Source organism: Macaca mulatta, chromosome 11, assembly GCF_049350105.2.
Source record: "Macaca mulatta isolate MMU2019108-1 chromosome 11, T2T-MMU8v2.0, whole genome shotgun sequence".
Classification (NCBI taxonomy): Eukaryota; Metazoa; Chordata; class Mammalia; order Primates; family Cercopithecidae; genus Macaca; species Macaca mulatta.
In genome coordinates, this window is record NC_133416.1 from 101,023,220 (window position 1) to 101,041,590 (window position 18,371).

At 40.0% G+C, this 18,371-nt stretch overlaps 1 protein-coding gene across 18 annotated transcripts in view; it reads left to right on the forward strand.

Moving 5' to 3' along the window:
• The window catches only part of CRADD (CASP2 and RIPK1 domain containing adaptor with death domain), a 179,556-nt gene that overhangs the window by 22,372 nt on the left and 138,813 nt on the right, over positions 1–18,371 (forward strand). The window contains exon 3 of one of the 18 annotated variants that reach the window (XR_003720451.2): positions 11,338–11,434. The gene's annotated coding sequence lies outside the window, so the exon portion shown is untranslated. 18 annotated transcript variants of the gene reach the window in all.

Genomic DNA, 18,371 nt, shown 5'->3' on the forward strand with positions numbered 1-18,371 from the left:
TTGATCTTGTACCTTTATCTTGGACTTCCAGCCTCCAGAACTGTGAGAAATACATTTCTATTGTTTATAAATTACCCAATCTGTGATATTTTGTTATAGCAGCAAAAATGGGCTGCCAGTGTTCATATTTCAAAACATGTTATACATGACAAATATGTACAATTTTTATTTGTCGATTAAAATAATAATTTCAGTGTCTATAAATCTTTTCTCTTCATTGTTTTTCCCCAAATTGTTGGACTCTGAGTAAGCTTTTGCCAGTGGCATTTTAATTAAATAAAAAAAGAGATAGCCAGTGTTTATAATAAATGAATCATCTTAACATTTGAGTTTTTGCTGTAGCGGAAGAAAAATCTATTTTCCTCATTCATTCTAGGTTCGTGACTGAGGCCCTTATAACAAAGGACAGATAAACAAGAGACAAGCGTAGAAATTTATTTAATATAAATTTTACATGACACAGGAACTTTTATAAGGGAGTGAAGACCCAAAGAGATGGTTACACTTGTGTATTTTTATGTTAGGTTTGATGGCATGTGGATGGTTGTGGGGAAATGGGATTGGAAAGAGAATATGAGCTCTAATGATAATGAACTAGGGTAAACTTTGCTAGGCTGTGTGTTCCTATTCTCTCTGTGATCTGCATCTTCCAAAATAAGGATGCTTCTTTCCTCTGGGGATAGGGAAGGCATTGCACATGAGAGTCACCTCACCTGCTTCAGGGGAAGGTCAGAAAATCCTTTCTAGGGTTTACAACCTGCTTTACGGGAGAATCGTGGGAGCTCAGGGGAGGTTAGGGTGACCTGCCTGCTTATGTTGTCTTCTCGGATTCCAAATGCCATATCTTGGGCCAGTGTGTCCTGAATCCCATCATTACCGTAGGAAATTCCATTTCAGAAGCCCACTCTTTGCTAACCTCCAGTTACTTCTAGAACTGGACACTGATGCTGAAATCTGGAATTTCTTATGTGACGCCAAATAAAGAAGAAAATTTAGAAGATTATGTGTATGTGTGTGTTTAACAAAGTATATATACTTTTTTTCTTCAGAGAGTAAAACTTCTGAATCAACTTGAAGTAGTGTTTTCAAATTGTTAGCAAGGCATGCTGCTATTTCAACTATTAGAGGGATAGCACTAGACTTAAAAGACCTTCTCTAAATGACTCTTCAGGAACTAGGAAGAGCATTTTTCACTCTGCTGTTGAAAGTATTTTGTTTGTCTTTCTATGAGTATACTGTTTCAAAGTGTTTCACTAGATTATTATATAACCTGATGTTTTTCAGTGTCTTCTGTGTGTATGCTTTTAAGTTTCTAAATCTTTTCTCTTCATTGTTTTTCCCCAAATTGTTGGACTCTCAGTAAGCTTTTGCCAGTGGCATTTTAAAACATATTTATATCCTTCAGATGCTAAAAATAGTTTGTGCACTTTTAAATGGTTGAAAAAGAAAGAAGATTACATGATGTTTGAAAATCACATGAAATGCAAATTTCAGTGTCTGTAAATAAAGTTTTATTGGAACACAGCCATGCTTATTTGTTAACATGTCTCTGACTGCTTTCACACTATACCGGCAGAGTCAAGTAGCTGCAATAGAGACCTTATGGTCCACAAAACCTAAAATATTTACTATCTGGCCCTTTACAGAAAAAGCCTACCACCCCTGGTATAGAGTGAGAAAGGCCAGAAACCAGAAAAAAAAAACCCGCGGCTTTTCCCAAAAAAGCTTTGGTTTTTTTTCTTATGACCGGAATCAGCTTTATTTGCCTTTCTTTACTTGGTGCCTAACTGAGTGCTGGATTAAAGCAAATGCTTAGTTCTAAAATTGTTTCGAGAATCAAAACTCGGGAGGCCTTTCTTCAGGGTAAACTTTTCCTCTGAATATATATCATTATCTTTGCCATTTTTTTTTTTAATTAGATTTTGCCAGAAGAGATCTGTCATACCAGGGCCATTGAAGCTTTTCTTTCATTTCTAAAATTGTACATAAGAGAAAAAGAATTAGGTAAACCAAACAGATAAAACCCTTTTGTGCTCTGCACATTCACATAAGGATTTAGTTTCAGCTTATCCTGTGTATTTACTCATGGTTTAGTCTCAAGATTTGTAAGTATTGGCATGATGAGATAATGTTAGCATTTGAATACTAACCACAGAAAGCATTAAGCAAGGTCTGCAGTCATGAAGCATTTGCCTTTTGTTCCCATCCATTAGGCATTTAATGTATTTTTTACATCCCCCCACCTTGTCTCTGTTTTCATCTCCTTTGAAGGGAATCTTTTGTCATTGAGATTCAAACCTTCTGATGAGTAATGCTAAGCAAGGGTATAAATTTCTTCCCATTCCCTGAGATAGCCATTGTACTATTAATATTTCTGTCTGTTGTTTAGAAGTGAAGCCTATATTAGGTTTCTCAGTCCCCTAAGGAATTTAACATTTTAAGTGCTCGTAGAGTGCTGTGGGCTCTAAAAGGTATCAAAAGCATTCCATCAGAAATAGAAGCTAGAGAGCCCTTGTCCTTCAAGGAGGTTGAAGTCTGTATGGTAAGAGAGGGGTGACATGCTTATGAATTCTGAACATGTACTAGCAGCCTACAAAGTGAATGGAATTCCACCAGAGCATGCAGCATGAAGGAGCGATCTCAGTGGGGAAGGGAATAAAGTAGGGAGTGCTTCTAAGGTGAATCTGGGTTTTATGGAAGGTAGAGTCATTGGTTCCAGGGAAAGAAGCCAGTCCAGACAGAGGAGATGCCAAGTACTTCCCTGACATCTCAGGATGCCTTGCTGGAACATTAAACCCAGCATGTTGCAGATGGAATGAGTTTTTCTCACTGAATCTAGTTCCTGCTCCTGCCCTCAGTATTTCCATCAGTGTCATGATTTTCTGAGTTATGCACCTGTCTCTTACTTTAGGCTTTTATTGCTTCTCCAAACTACTGTGTAACTGGTCTGCCTGTACAAAGAAGCTGCCAGGTTTGTCTTCCAAAGCTTTCTTCCCATCACTGTGACCCCTGCACACCATTCCAGCATCCTATTGTGCCATTCTCTGGAGAACCGCTCTTCCACATACTAGCCAAATTTGACTTCCTTCAGTATTTTTTTTTTTTTTGAGATGGAGTCTTGCACTGTTGCCCAGTCTGGAGTGCAGTGCCGTGATCTCGGCTCACTGCAAGCTCTGCCTCCCGGGTTCACACCATTCTCCTGCCTCAGCCTCCTGAATAGCTGGGACTACAGGTGCCTGCCACCATGCCTGGCTAATTTTTTGTATTTTTAGTAGAGATGGGGTTTCACCATGTTAGCCAGGATGGTCTCGGTCTCCTGACCTCGTGATCTGCCCGCCTCGGCCTCCCAAAGTGCTAGGATTACGGGTGTGAGCCACCGCGCCCGGCCCAGTTTGTTTTTTAAGGTGCTGTGCTGTTGGGTTTTGTTTGTTTGATTTTTGTTTTGCCTCAGTGTCTTTGCCTATAGTGTGAATGTTTTTACTTCTTTCTTTGCCATGTTAACTCCAGTTCCTCCTTTGGGTTTTAGCTTAGGTGTGTTTTCAGGAAGCCTTCCTACACCTTCTGTGTTGGAGTAAGTCCTCTCATCACGGGCTTCTGCGCATCGTGCACTTCCTATTTGGTGTGCTTCTCTATAGGTTGTAACTTCCAGAGGGCAGGGACCTAGTGCTATTGGACAAATGATGAGTGCTCAAATAAAAGATGTTTTTCTCTGAAAAAATATTTAAATTTTCCTCATTGTCTACAAAATTAATTTTGGACATTTTAAAATTCATTCCAGACCTCCCATAATATGGCCCGACCTTATCTATATTAATTATTGAATTAGATTTGGCAACATTCAACAGAAAACCCAAATGACAGAGATTTTAATAAGATGGAAGATTTATTTTCCCCTCCTCCTCCTCTTTCTCCTCCATATCCTTCTTTCTCTCTCTCTGTCTCTCACACAGACACACAGACACACACACGCACACACACACACGCACACGCACACACACACGTCTGTAAGTAGTCCCCAGGGCTGTGGGATTGTATGACTGCTCCACAGTTACCAGAGGCTAAGGCTCCTTCTCTCTTTATGCTTTGCCATCCTTGGCACATGATTTCCATTCTCAAGATTCCCTCACGGTCCTAAGTGACTGCTGGAGCCCCAGCCATCTTGTCCCTTGTGGCAATAGTGCTAGCAGAGTAGAAGGGAGACTCAGAGAGAGGAAGACAAAAAGGAAGCTAACATGAAAAAGAGATTGGCCAGCAGTCCTCCAGGGAGAACGGCCTTTTCGTCAAATGCTAGTTCTTTGATCTTCTGAGAAGAAAAGAGTTTCTAGGAGACCACAACTTTTTACTGCTTTGAAAATTCCAAATTCCTGAGAATATGATTCAGTTAATGAGTAACATTCTCTGTGCTGGCAAAGGAGGAAATTACCTGGATCTGGACCTATCTTTGGAGGATGAGAGAGGAGCCATTATCTCTCCCCCACTGTTAGAATGATGCTGTAATGTCTTTTCAGTAGGCATTTGCCTGAGCTCTTTTTTTTTTGGACTATAATTTCCCCCCACCCCACTTTCTAATCTCTGCTTCCCAAAATCTTATCTGTTCTTCAGAGCCTAATTCCTTTCTTCTCCCAGAAGCCTTTCCACATTCTCCTCAACTGGGAATTTTTTTTTTTTCTTTGAACCTCCACAGATTTTTGTGATGATCTTTCTCCATGTTTTAACATAGTTACCTGTAAATGTAGCTAACTCTTCCCTAGCTCCCTCTCACCATCGAATGCCATCCCCTTGAGTTACGTCAGGGTCTATGCCTTGTTCACATCTGCTGCAGCCATCACAGAACCTTTAACAAAGCAGGTTCTTAAATCTTAAATGAGTGCCTGCTGTGAGGGAAGGAAAGCAAATAGACATTTTGGCTCAAGTAAAGAATTGATGTGTTTAGAAGAGACACAGGTAAAGAGAGAGGGGATTAGTTGTTGGATGATCTTGATATCTAGGCTTTGGATCTGGGCTTGGTGGGGTAGGTGAGTGAGCCCTGAATATAAGGGAACTGGCCTAGGGAGAGATAAAAACCATCACTTCAACTCCTGTGTTCCAGGGTGTTGACTTCATTAACTGCCCCACATCCACCAGATTTCCCCAGATCTTAGTTGACATAGAGACATTCATTCTGTTTCTCACCTCAAGAAAATCCAACCTGAGTTAGCTTCAGGTTGGTGCTGCTGCTAGGCCTGATGGTGATAGGCTTTGGAAGGAACTGAGAATCCCATATGCTAGGTGGTATCTGAATGTGGCACTATGTGATATAATGCTCTCAACTCTGCAATTTCTCTTGTAAGAGGGAAACAATTCAACCTGTTCTTTGACTCCTTCTCTGAGTTTTCTTGGCTCCAGGCTTCTTAGAACACTGTTTACACTGTTCTACCACCCCCAATCTTTACCTCCATTAGCTCTACCGCCTCAGCCCCCACCAAAACACAATTCTTTTCAGGCAAGTGTACCATACAGGTGCTCTGGTGGTCCCGTAAATGAGGATGTAGCTGCCAGCCTTTTAGCAATATCGAGAGTTCTTTGCAGGCTCTTGACAGCAGTGGCCTTGGTTAAATTGGATAGAATCACCTTTTTGGTAAATTCCCTTCCGATTCATTTCACAAATGGCTTAAATCATTTATGTTGTTTTGTTCAATCCACTCAGGAAACGAAAGCATTGCCATTTTAATTGTTTTAGAACAGCATTTTACACCTAATATAGACTCCCAAAGCCAGCCAAATGCAGATTTTGGCTCCTAGATCGCTGACTGCATGCTGACTATGTTCTTGAGTGCGGAAGGAAACAGATCCAGCCAAAGACTGATTACCTTCCAAAAGGTCACAAAAGAAGTTTCTCTTTATCTGCGAAAGAAAGTAGATGCCATTAGGTGTTGAATTTTTTTTTTTTAAAGTGCTTTTAATTTAAACAACATTTGAATAAAAATTAGGGTATAGTCAACCACAAATCAGTTGATCAAGTCTCAAATTTTCGCAGTCTCCCTTGGTTCAGTGTTCTTGGGCAAGTTTACTTTCTTTTTCTTTTTTTTTTTGAGACAGAGTCTGGTTCTGTTGCCCAGCTTGAGTGCAGCAGCGCGATCTTGGCTCACTGCAACCTCTGCCTCAAGCAATTGCTCAAGCAACCCTCCTACTTCAACCTCCCAATTAGCTGGGACTACAGGCGCATGCCACCACACCTGGCTAATTTTTGTATTTTTTTGTAGAGACGAGGTTTTACCATGTCCAGGCTGGTGTAGAACTTCTGAGCTCAAGCCATCTGCCCACCTCAGCCTCCCAAAGTGCTGGCATTACAGGTGTGAGCCACCATACCCAGCCTCTTTTTTAAAAAAATAATTTTTTACTTTGAAATAATTTAAGACAAGAAGTTGCAAAAATAGTACTGAGAGATCCCAGGTACCCTTCACTCAGCTTCCCCCAGTGTAAGATCATATCTTACATGATTATAGCACATTGTCAAAAGCAGGAAATTAACATTGGTGCAATACTAGTAATTCAAGAACAGACCTTAGTGGAATAGTTTTTACATGCAATCTGTTTTGAGTGTGTGTAGTTTTGTGAAATTTTGTTACCTTTGTAAATTCATATATACTTTTGATTTCTAATGCTCACTTACCTTCAAATTATTTGGAACCTTTTTTTTTTTTTTTTGTAGAGATGGGGGGGTTCCACCATGTTGCCCAAGCTGGTCTCGAACTCCTGAGCTCAAGGGATCTGCCTGCCTTGGCCTCCCAAAGTGCTGGGATTACAGGTGTGAGCCACCACACCTGGCCTATTTGGAGCCTTTGCGTGAATAATTAAGAATAATTAATAATAGCATAACTGGAAATTATTTAATCTGGAAATCTCAATACTCTTAACTAAAAGACTACTGGATTAGAAAGTAGAAAGTCGGGTTCTAATTCTAGCTCTTCAACTAGGCAGTTAAGCTTCTTTGGTTAAGTCATTTACATACTTGGTACATCATTTACTCATCTCTGAAATGAGTGAGCTAAATGAAACAAATCTTGATTTCCACTTTCCCTTCTCTAAACCACCTTATGTCTACTGTATTTTAAAAGGCACCATCTGTATTTTACCAGATTGTTCTAGCCAAAACCTTAGGCATTATCCTTGTTTCCTTCTTTGCTGCACCTACCTTCCTTCCCTCTGTATATTCCATTAGCAAGCCTTCTACAACATTCCCCAAATCTGTCTACTTGACTCCATCCCTTGCCTGAATTACTGCAGTAGCCTCCACATGTACTTTCCCATAAAACGTTTTCCACTTGGCAATCAGAGCCATCTTTTAAAAATAGAAATCAGACTTTGTTATTCCTCTGCTTAAAACCTCCTCCGAGGATTTTACATTGCACTGAGAATCAGAGGTCTTCACCAGGGCCCAAAAGGGACACCTGTGACCTGGGGACTCCTGCTGGCTTCTCTAGTCATATCTACCATTCCCCGCCTTCTCCCTGTAGCCCAGCACAGGCCTCTTCTGTCGCGCCAGTAGGCCAAGTCAGTGCCCACCTCGAGGCCTTTGTTCCACCCTAGCTGTTCTCTGTGCCTGGTGTGCCCTGCTCCCAGTTTTGCTCTAATAAGTGGCTCCCTCTGGTAATTTAGGTGTCAGGCCTCCTTGATGAGGCCTGCCTCATCAGTGCAAATTAGCCACCTCCCAAGTCACTTTCTGCAACATTATCCTGTTTTGTGTCTTGCACAGCATTTAATGCTATCTGGAATTATTCTCTGCACTTGATTGGACTTGTTACTTGACAAGTGAATTTCCCTTCTCTAGACTGTAAACTCTTGAGAAGTAGGGCAGCTTTAACTGCCTGCTTTATCCTGCATTCCCAGACCCCAGGACAGTGCCTGTCCCGTCAATAATTATTTGTTGAGCAGATGTGTTTATGGACCAGATCATCACAGAAAATTTTGAAATTGAAAAAAATTACTTAATTAAATGAAATGTTTAAAGACATTAATTTTTGGGGATTCTGAAGGGAACTTTTATTATTAAATTTCTATGTACTACAGACTACTACTACAGACAATTAAATTTCTGTGTACTACAGACGACTATTATTGTGTAGTCATGTTTTAGTAAAAGTTCTTTTCCTGAGGCAGGACCATTTCAGATGGAAAAGTTTTCTGTACTCTAGGGACAGTCTCCTGTCTGCCTTGAACACATTAGACAGATGACCTTAATGATCGGAAGAGATGCATTGGAAATACATTCCTTTCCCCCATCAGCAGTGCTTTTGCATTAGCACTGAGTAGGGTTTGACTCTCTTGATGATACAGAAGGTACAAGAAGCTTAGTATCATGTGGTTTGACATTTAATCAGGCTTGCTTTCCTTGTTAACCTAAAGGCCTTCCTCTTGTTTGGAATTTAATGTGTCAGTAATGACTCCTAGAGCTGGAATAGATGGAGCTGCTGATGTTCTCACTTAAATGAAAAGAACACGATTTATATCCTCAGCTTCATTTCTTAAATTATTGTTGAACTTTCATTTGTCAGAGCCACATAACCAAAATGTCACTGTATTTGCTTTTGACGGCATTACCATCTACTTTTGCTTTTTAAGCAGTTTTGGAAATGCGATGTAGTATAGGACTATGAGTACAAGTTTTTAAATATGTATTATTCTGAGTTAATGATTCACTGCTGCGGAAGGACTGGTTTCTATGTGAAGGCAATGGTTATTTTTTTCATTAAATATTCTCATCAGAAGTTAATGGTTTTTCTTCTCTAATTCTGGAGTTCTCTTATAAAAAATACATGTACTCATATAGGTGCCAATGAGACAAGTGTTGACGTTTTGGTTTCTTTTGTTATGGTTTTATTGTTGTTATTGCTAATGAATTATTTTTGGAGCAAATATGTACTTTCAAGCAAATATGTGCAAATTTGAAGTTGGAAGGTGATATTTTCTCTTAAAAGCATTTTACCGTTTTCACTTTGCCATGCCGTTAGCTTTCAGGGTGTTTTCTTGAGTCATTATTTTCTTTTGTTGATTCTTTAAAATGTACCAATGGTGAGTGTGAATTCATAGTATGAAAAATGTGGGTGATAGACTATGATTAAAACTATGATTAGATATAGTTCAAGATAGCAGTTTATATGAAAAATTGATGCTCTAAAGCATTTACTACCAAAATTTGTTTTTGTATGTGTGTGTTACCTTTACTCCTCTCCTTGGGTCCACTTAATGGTTCTGTGTTTTTTTTGGAGAGCCAAATATGACTTGAAGGTAGTGAGGGAGAGGAAGGAGGGCAATATGAAATGAGTGTGCTGTTTTATCAGAAGCCACTTAATCACAGAGCCTGAAGTGACAGCTGTTGGGAGAAGTGATCATACTGATGGGGGTAAAACTCCCTACCCATTTTGGGGAGCTTTTGTTTTCATAATATAACTTCTTTGTACAAACAAAGGATGTTCTAAAGGAGAGGACTGTTTGCAATTGAGTGTTTTCCATTCTGGCAGCATCTGACTGAAAATCATTTCAGAAATTCTTAGTATTGCATGCAATCATTGTTTAGTAGCTGGATCTTTTTAACTTTATGATAGAAATGTACATTTCAATTCTGTTTTAAGTCCTATCCATGTATTTAAGTAGTGTAATAAATTATTTTCTTGCCAGCAGGGTGACTTGAGTGAAAAAAATATGTATAATTTGGCCAATAGCCTAATTCTGTGACCTCTACAATCCAAATGGATGCTGTGGCTTTTACCTTGGTTACATTTCAAATGACTTTCATTGGCCTGAAATTCTATTAGTATGATTGATTCAGGATGCTCATTCAAAGTCATCTAATCTGTCTGTGTCATTTGTCATGGATCAAATCTCTGGGCAGAGCGGTCATTGAACCTTGGACAAACCTCAGACTGTGTCCGTCTGTCAATTTTATAAATGATTGGGAGGAAGGCACTCTTGTGAGTTCTGGATCAGTAGTGATATGATTCTGTTTCTGTTTTTGTTTTTTTAAGTCTACTGCTACATAACAAACCACTCCAGAACTTGATACCTTAAAATAACCCATTTTATCTTGGTTGTGATTTTGTGGGTTAGGAATTAACAAAGGGCTCAGCTGGGCAGTTTGTCTCTGATCTGCATGGTGTCAGCTGAGGAATCTGGGGATAGGGGATCCACTTTTGAGATCTCAGACTCAGACTTCTGGTGCCTTGACTGGGATGCCTGGCTCTGGGCAGGTGGCTTAGCTGGGGCCCAGCATGCCTGAGCACTGGCATGTGGTCTCTCCATGTGGCTTAGGTTTCTTTCAGCACGGGAGCTGGGTTTCCCAAAATGTGAGGACGGAAGCTTCAAGGTTCAAGGTTTCTTAGGATGTAGCCTCATAAGTCCCAGAACACCAGTCCTCCTGCATATTATTGGTCAAGTAAAACACTAAGTCCAACCCAGACTTGGGGTCAGGAGGGAGTCGGGGAGGGGAGTAGCATTATCCTTCACTTTTCACTGGGAGAAGAAACAAAGGATTTGAGGCCTTCATTAATGACTAGTGATGAGATCACATCAGAATAGCATTTATTTAATAGCAATTTTTTACTCTCCTGAGGTTCAGGTGGCTTAAAGTGCAAATATTAGTAGGTAGTTCCATGTAAGGGAATCCCATTCCAAGTGACAGCCTTCATTTAAACAAAACTCTAATGTAATTCATTCTAGTCATTTGATGGATGGAGACTCTAAAAGTGGCATGAATATAATCTCAAAATATCTAGAAAGATATCAGTCCTCTGAGTCATTGTGCAAACTAGTTTGTTGAGAGGGTTCAAAGGCATCATAGATCTTGCAGCTAGAAAAGACTCTAAGAGATTACATCATCATTATCACTTTCCAGAAAGATTTATTGAGCATCTCTTAGGTGCCAGACCCTGGGAATACAGAGGAGAATATGACTGATTCTTGCCATTGAGACATAGCTGAGGACACAGAACTGATACACAAGAGATGAACAGAAATTCATGGAATATAGACTAACTGGTAAATAAAAGTACAGGTGATAAGAACACAAGAAGGAGAAGGAATCAATAGAGGCTTAGTTAGGGGCTGGGAAAGGCTGTAAGGAGATACTTTCTATCACTCTGAAAACATAAAGTTCCAAGTGTTGGCCATTCCCAAAAGTCCCTCTGGGATCTGGATCCCTGCATCCTTTCTGATCCCCTTTGCTACCTCTCTTTTCGTCACTCACTGGCCTTCTCCCATGGATGTGTAGGCATTTGAGGATCTTTGCCACTTGCTCATTCCTCTGCCTGGAATGCTCTTTTGTTCAGATATTCTCATAGTTTGCTTTCTCACTTCCATCAGATCGAGATGTCTGGTCAACTGTGTTCTCCTCCAGCCTTCTCTGACCACTCTGTCTACTTCCTGTTCATCAACACAGTTTATCTCCATGAAGCCAGAGGTATTGTCTGCCTTGTTAATTATTGTATCCTGAGCACCTAGAGTAGTGCCTGGCATCATTAGTGCTCAATAAAATATGGTTGAATATATGAATGAGTAAATGAATGCAGAATCTTGAAACAGGGTGTGTTTTTGAGGTGCTATAACAAAACAGTGTAAACTGGGTAGCTTATAAACAATAGAAACTTAGTTCCCACAGTTCTAGAAGCTGGTACGTCCAAGATCAAGGCACCAGCAGATTAGGTGTCTGGTGAGGGCCCATTTCCTGGTTCATAGACAGTACCTTGTTGTTGTGTCTTCACATGGTAGAAGGGTCAAGGTAGCCCTCTGGGGCTTCTTTGATTTGGGTGCCAATCTTATTTATGAAGGCTCTGCCAAGGATAAGATTTAGCAAAGTGAAGAATAGATGATATTGCTGGATGCCTGCAAGGCAGAGTGAAAGAGAAGCAGAAAGTTACATAATGTATTCATAGATCATCAGCTTCACCTCTCTGACATCAGGGGTCCTTATTTTACAACTTTGAGTCCTGCAAACCATTTTGCGAATATATAAGCATTGTAATAGGACTTGCACAGGAAATGATTTATTTTTTTCTTTATTTTTAACTTTTATTATAGGTTTGGGGGTACATGTGAAGGTTTGTTACATAGGTAAACACATGTTACAGAGGTTTGTTGTACAGATTATTTCATCACCCAGGTATTAAGCCCAGTACTCAGTAGTTATCTTTTCTACTCCTCTCCCTCCTCCCACCCTCTCCCGTCAAGTAGACCGCAATTATCTATTGTTTCCTTCTTTGTATTCATATTTTCTTATCATTTAGCTCCCACTTAAAAGTGAGAACATGCAGTATTTGGTTTTCTGTTCCTTCCTTAGTCTGCTAAGGGTAATAGCCTCCAGCTCTACCCATATTCCCACAGAAGACATGATCTTATTCTTTTTTGTGGCTGTGTAGTATTCCATGGTGCATATGTACCACATTTTCTTTATCCAGTTTGTCACTGATGGGCGTTTAAGTTGATTCCATGTCTTTGCTGTTGTGAATAGTGCTTCAGTGAACATTCATGTGTGTGTGTCTTTATGGTAGGATGATTTATATTCGTCTGGATATATACCCAGTAATGGGATTGCTGGGTTGAATGGTAGTTCTGCTTTTACATCTTTGAAGAATCACCATACTACTTTCCACAAGTGGTTCATTTTAACCATTGAACTAGAATAGCTGGTTCATGACTGGTGGCAGTTATTAGAGAACTTGCCTTTCTTGAAAAATATTCTTTACTATACCATTTCTTTGTCTTTGCTCCTGCTCATATTTCTGTCTGGAATATCCTGCTTTTTGTATTGACCTGTTGAAATTCCACATAAATGTTCAAAAACATAGTAACTTAAAACAGCAGTTTATTATTTCTCACAATTTGGTGTGTTGGCTGGGTTAAGCTGAGTGGTTTTCTGTTCCATGTGGTGGTGTCCACTAGCATCACTAATACAGCAGATGTTTTCAGTTTCAGAACTTGGCTGGACTAGAATGTCCAAGAAAGCTTTGCTCTCATGTTTCCTGTTGGCTGTAGACTAGAGTTCCTTAGTTTTCTTCCATAATTTCTCATTTCCTCTGGTATCTAGACCAGCCACCTTACAGCATGGTGGCTGGGTTCCAAGTGTGAGAATAAGGAAGCTTCTACTTCATTTTACTTTTACTTTTTTTTTTTTTCTGAGACGGAGTCTTGCTCTGTTGCCCAGGCTGGAGTGCAGTGGCACAATCTCGGCTCACTGCAACCTCTGCCTACTGGGTTCAAGCAGTTCTCCTTCCTCAGCCTCCCTAGTAGCGGGGATTACAGGTGCATGCCACCACAGCAGCTAAATTCTGTATTTTTAGTAGAGATGGGGTTTCACCATGTTGGGCAGGCTGGTCTCAAACTCCTGACCTCAGGTGACCCACCCACCTTTGCCTCCCAAAATGCTGGGATTATAGGCGTGAGCCACCATGCCCTGCCAGCTTCTATTTCTCTTGAAGCCTAGATCTAGAACTGGCACATCACTTTCATCACATCCTATTGGTCAAAGTGAGTCACAAGGCCAGCCCAAATTCAAAGGGAGGGGAAGTAAATTCCCCTTCTTGATGGGATAGTTGGGATGCAGAGACAGGGATAGGAAGAATGATTAGTGGTGATGTTTGCCGACAGTTCTCCTCAGTATGCTTAGATATTTGTTAGTATTATCTTTTCAGTAAGAGATAGGTATTATTAGTGAAGTCCAATGCCTTTGAGTATTATTTGAACCCTTTGGCTTTGAGCTATGACTTGTTTATAGAGTGAATTGCTGTGAACATTTTGGGCTTTATTGAGCTGCAGCTGAAGATGATCATTGATTGACTCCTCGCTCTGCCTTTTTTTTTTTTTTTTTTTTTTTTTTGGCTTTACTTGCCATTCATATTGTGTTGTACATGTTCCTCTGGGTATATTAGAGGTTAAAATCAAAAGCCAAAGGAATCTGAAGGGGTCCTCAACTCTTCTCTGGATCTTACTGTAACCTAGAGCAAGTGGCTCCATCAGCAGGACAAGTAAACTCACGAAAAGAAGCAAAAAGGAAACAAACTAGTTGCTCTGGGCTGATATAATGTTAAAGGGCAGAGGGAAGCTTGAGTTACTCAACTGCTGATTGGCTTCCATCTTCTCTCTCCTTGTTTCTCTGATTCAATTCTTGCTTTCTACAGTTGATTTCCCACATAGCAAGCAGAGGGATCTTTTAAAGATGTAAATCAGATCATGTTATTCCCCAGCTTAAAAACCCTAGGGGGATTTTCGTTGTACTTGTAATAAAATCCAGACTCCTCATCATAAATTAGCTCTTACTCTTGCCTCTTTACCTCTTCTCTTACTCCTCTCCCCTCCCTCTTTATCAGCCACATTTTATTTCTTTCTGTTCCTTAAGCCCTCGAGGTTCATCCTGCCAAGTTCATCCCATCTTAGGGGTTTTGTACTTGCTGTTCCCTCTCTCTGGAACATTCTGACCCTAGATCTTTGTGTGGCTAGTTCTTCATTCAAGCCTCAGCCCAGAGGACCTCATAGAGACCTTTTGTACCCTCCTACACTCTTTTTCTTTTCTTTTTTGGAGACAGAATCTCACTCTGTTCCCCCAGGTTGGAGTGCAGTGGCACAATCTCGGCTCACTGCAACCTCCACCTCCTGGGTTCAAGTGATTCTTGTGCCTCAGCCTCCTGAGTAGTTGGGATTACAGGCGTGAGCCACCACTCCTGGCTAATTTTTGTGTTTTTAGTAGAATTGGGGTTTCACCATGTTGGCCAATGTGCTCTTGAACTCCTGACCTCAGGTGATCTGCCCACCTGGGCCTCCCAAAGTGCTGGGATTACAGGCATGAGCCACCACACCTGGTGTCCTAGACTCTTGATAGTGCACTAGACACTTGCCCTCTTACAGTTCCTATGTTCTGTTTTTTCTAGCACTGACTGCTCTTCTTCTCAATTTTCTCATGTATGAAGGTGGGGTCAATAATAAAGGCACATACCTCGTAGAATTGTTAAGAGGATTAAACTAGTTACTATTTAGAAGAGTATCTGGAGCATGATATTGCTCTCAAATGTTAACTTTATTGTTATATCATTCTTTACTACCTGAAATTGTCCTGCTTAGTTATATGCTAGTTTATTGTCTTTCATTCATTGCTAGAGTGTCAGCCTTTTGCAGGAAAGGACGGCATTTACGTATCTTTTTTACAGCTCATCCGTGTTCCCAGTGTGTTGTCATGCACAGTAGGTCCTTGACAAGTACTAAGTACTCATAAAGTCAATAAATGAAAGGCAGGAATGTTTATTTTGAACAGGCCAGAAAAAACATCGGTAACATTAAATTAAAGCTTGCGAAAGCTGAATGGATTGTAAAAGATTGTTTAGTTGTTCAAAATGGGTTTAGGATTTTTGGTCCAGAAGCATTCTGTTCCAGGACACTGAAAGACCCTAGGGATAATTCACTGTTAATTTTTATTTTTATGGAATTTTGAAGAGTGGGAAATTGTTGGAATTATGAAGACAGGTAAATGACATTCTGATTTTCAAGAGTGAGAAATGTGGGCTTAAAAACTGTAGACTAGGAGCTTTATGCTACTTGTGGGCAGAATTCTAGAATGAATTGTTAAAAGGATGATTTGTGAATGCTGAGGACAGTGTTGTTTAGTGGGAAAGTGGAGCACCCTTAGAGAAAAGAGTCCTGTAGAAATGAATTGATTTCTTTTCAGGTGATTACTGAGCTTGGTGGCAGAATTGAGAATAAAGACTCCCTGACTCCAGACCAGTGTTCTCTCTGTTCCAGTAGTGTTTTCAGTCTGGGACCACAGAGGTGCTCAAATTCAAGCAAAATATAATTTTTTTGGTGTGTATTTTGAAGATCATTTTTTTAAAAAGCCACTTTTGAAACAGTTTCTCAGCTGGGGTACATCGACCTCTGAAAGTTCTAGGACATAGTCTCAGGAGCCCAGGAAATTTAGTTCTCTTTCCCACCACTTTAAAAGAGGTCTGTGCAGTACTGTAGGTTCAGAAACTTGGTACCATGATATTTTGCCAGTTTATCTGATTAACTGAATGCTGTCTGTAGTCACTCTGCAGAATACAGTGTTATGTTCTTCTGTCAGACCTGTGCTGTTTAATATGGTTGTGCCTAGCCATATGTGGCCATTGAGCAGTGAAAATGCGACTCCTCTAAGTTGATTATAGACTACCATGTAATACAGTCACCCCTCAGTGTCCAACGGGTATTGATTGGTTCCAAGACCCCCTGCACATACCAAAATCCATGGATGCTCAAGTTCCTCATATAAAAATGGCATAGTATTTTCATGTATCTACATACAGCCTCCTGTAGACTTTAAATGATCTCTGGATAATTTATAATACCTAATACAATGTAAATGCTATGTAAATAGTTGTTATACGGTTTGGTTTTTTAGTGTATTTTTTTTAACGGTTGTATTGTTATTGTTTATTTAAAAAATATTTTCAATTCAAGGTTGACTGAATCTACACATACAGAACCTGGGATCCGGAGGGCTGACTATAGCATACACATTAGATTTCAAAGACTTAGTATGAAAAAAGAATGTAAATATCTCATGATTTATTTTGAGTATCTGTTGAAATGATATTTTTGATATATTGGGTTACATGAAATATATTAAAATTAATTTCACCTGGCTTTTCCTTTTTAAAACGTGGCTACTCGACAATTTAAAATTATGTATGTGACTGGCATTCATTAGAACTTGATACCTCTCTCAGGAGGAAAGGTGGAAGGAACTGGTGGATATCACTATGCAGATGAGGTTGTATGACAGCTGCCTTCAGCTCTTTGGATGGCTCTCATTCATAAAAGAGATTCTTTCTGTTTTGTATTTCTCAAAAGGTAGAAGGAAGACATAGAAGTAGCAAGTTAATATAAGATAGACCTTTCTAAAATAGTTGTCCAAAGATGATATAGGCTCCTTCTAGAGATAATGAATTCCTTGTCACTATACATAATTCAAGAAAAGGGTAAATAGCTGCCTAATTAGGTTGTTTAGAGGGAGGTCAGGTGGTTAAAATTAATGCCTTTCTAATCCTGAGAATTTGTGACTTGATGAAATTGGGCAAAGGGCTGATTTTACAGCTACATGAAATAAATGGATTCTATGGGCAGGCGAAGAAAGCAGTTTATTTCACTCCCTGTCCTTTTCCTTTTAAACTTTCACGTGAATATTTTCCAGTTGAGGAGCTTTGCATTTTTGGTTACAGAAAGATGTTTGATTGTCTAATCCCAGGGAATCTGGTGTACAGTGTATCAGTTAGGAATGTACTTGGCAACAAGTAAACAAACAAGCAAACCAAAATGACAATGGCAAATAAGTAGAGATTTATTTTAATCCTATAACAAGAACTCTGGAGGTCAGCTGCTTCTGGCATTGATTCATTGGCTCAAAGGCATCAGAGCGAGCGTCTCTGCTATTCTCTTGGCCTTCCTTTTCCTCGTGGTAGCAAGGTAGTCACAGCTACCAACAGTGCATCTGTAAGGCTGGAAGAAGCACGGAAGGGGCGCAGCCCCTACTGCGTCGGTCGCTTTTCTCAGGAAAAGCAGTAGTTTTCCAGAAATCCCTAACACAATTCTTCTTCTGATTCATTAGGCAGAATTGTCTCATGGCCACTCCTTGGTGCAAGGGAGGCTGCAAAGTGAATGCTTGCTCTTCTAGACTCTACGATTGAGACAAGACAGGAGGAGAAGGAGGTTGGGAATGCATTTATGTCAGCCAAAAAGAACAGGGTCGGCCACAGATAGTTTTGGGTGTGACTGAGGGCACCACTCCCAAGTCAGACACAAGTGCCTGGGAGTTGAGACATCATGCAATGTCCTTTTTTTTTTTTATTAAAAAAATTCTTTCACTAATGCTTTTAGCTGCCATTGATGATTGTAGACTTGGTGGAGTTTTATTAAACAATTCTTTCTTTTTAGAGAGGAGAAAATTGAGGACCTGAGAAGTTCACGCCTTTGATTTCTATTGAAATTACTCATAGGGTAAGAGTGAGAGTTCTTACTTTGCCCTTTCCACCTTCCTGACTTCATCAGCAAAGACGAGAATCTTGGCTTTATTTTTCATTATCTGCAAGTGATATGTCCATAACAGTAGTTATTTGTCACAAAAATACTTCACAAGAACATTGCTAAACAAATACACGTTAGCAGTTCTGAACGGGCATTTATTGTAGAGGAACCTGCTTGTGATGAGAAATATGAAAGAATTGAGACAGTGGGCCTCTACCATAGAGGAGGTAAGAAACTAGTTGGGTGAAATTTAGTGTTAGAATGTTTTGTCAAAAAACTATTTTTGGGGGGCTGAGGCAGGAGGATTGCTTGAGCCTAGGAGTTTGAGACCAGTCTGGGCAACATAGCAAGATCCC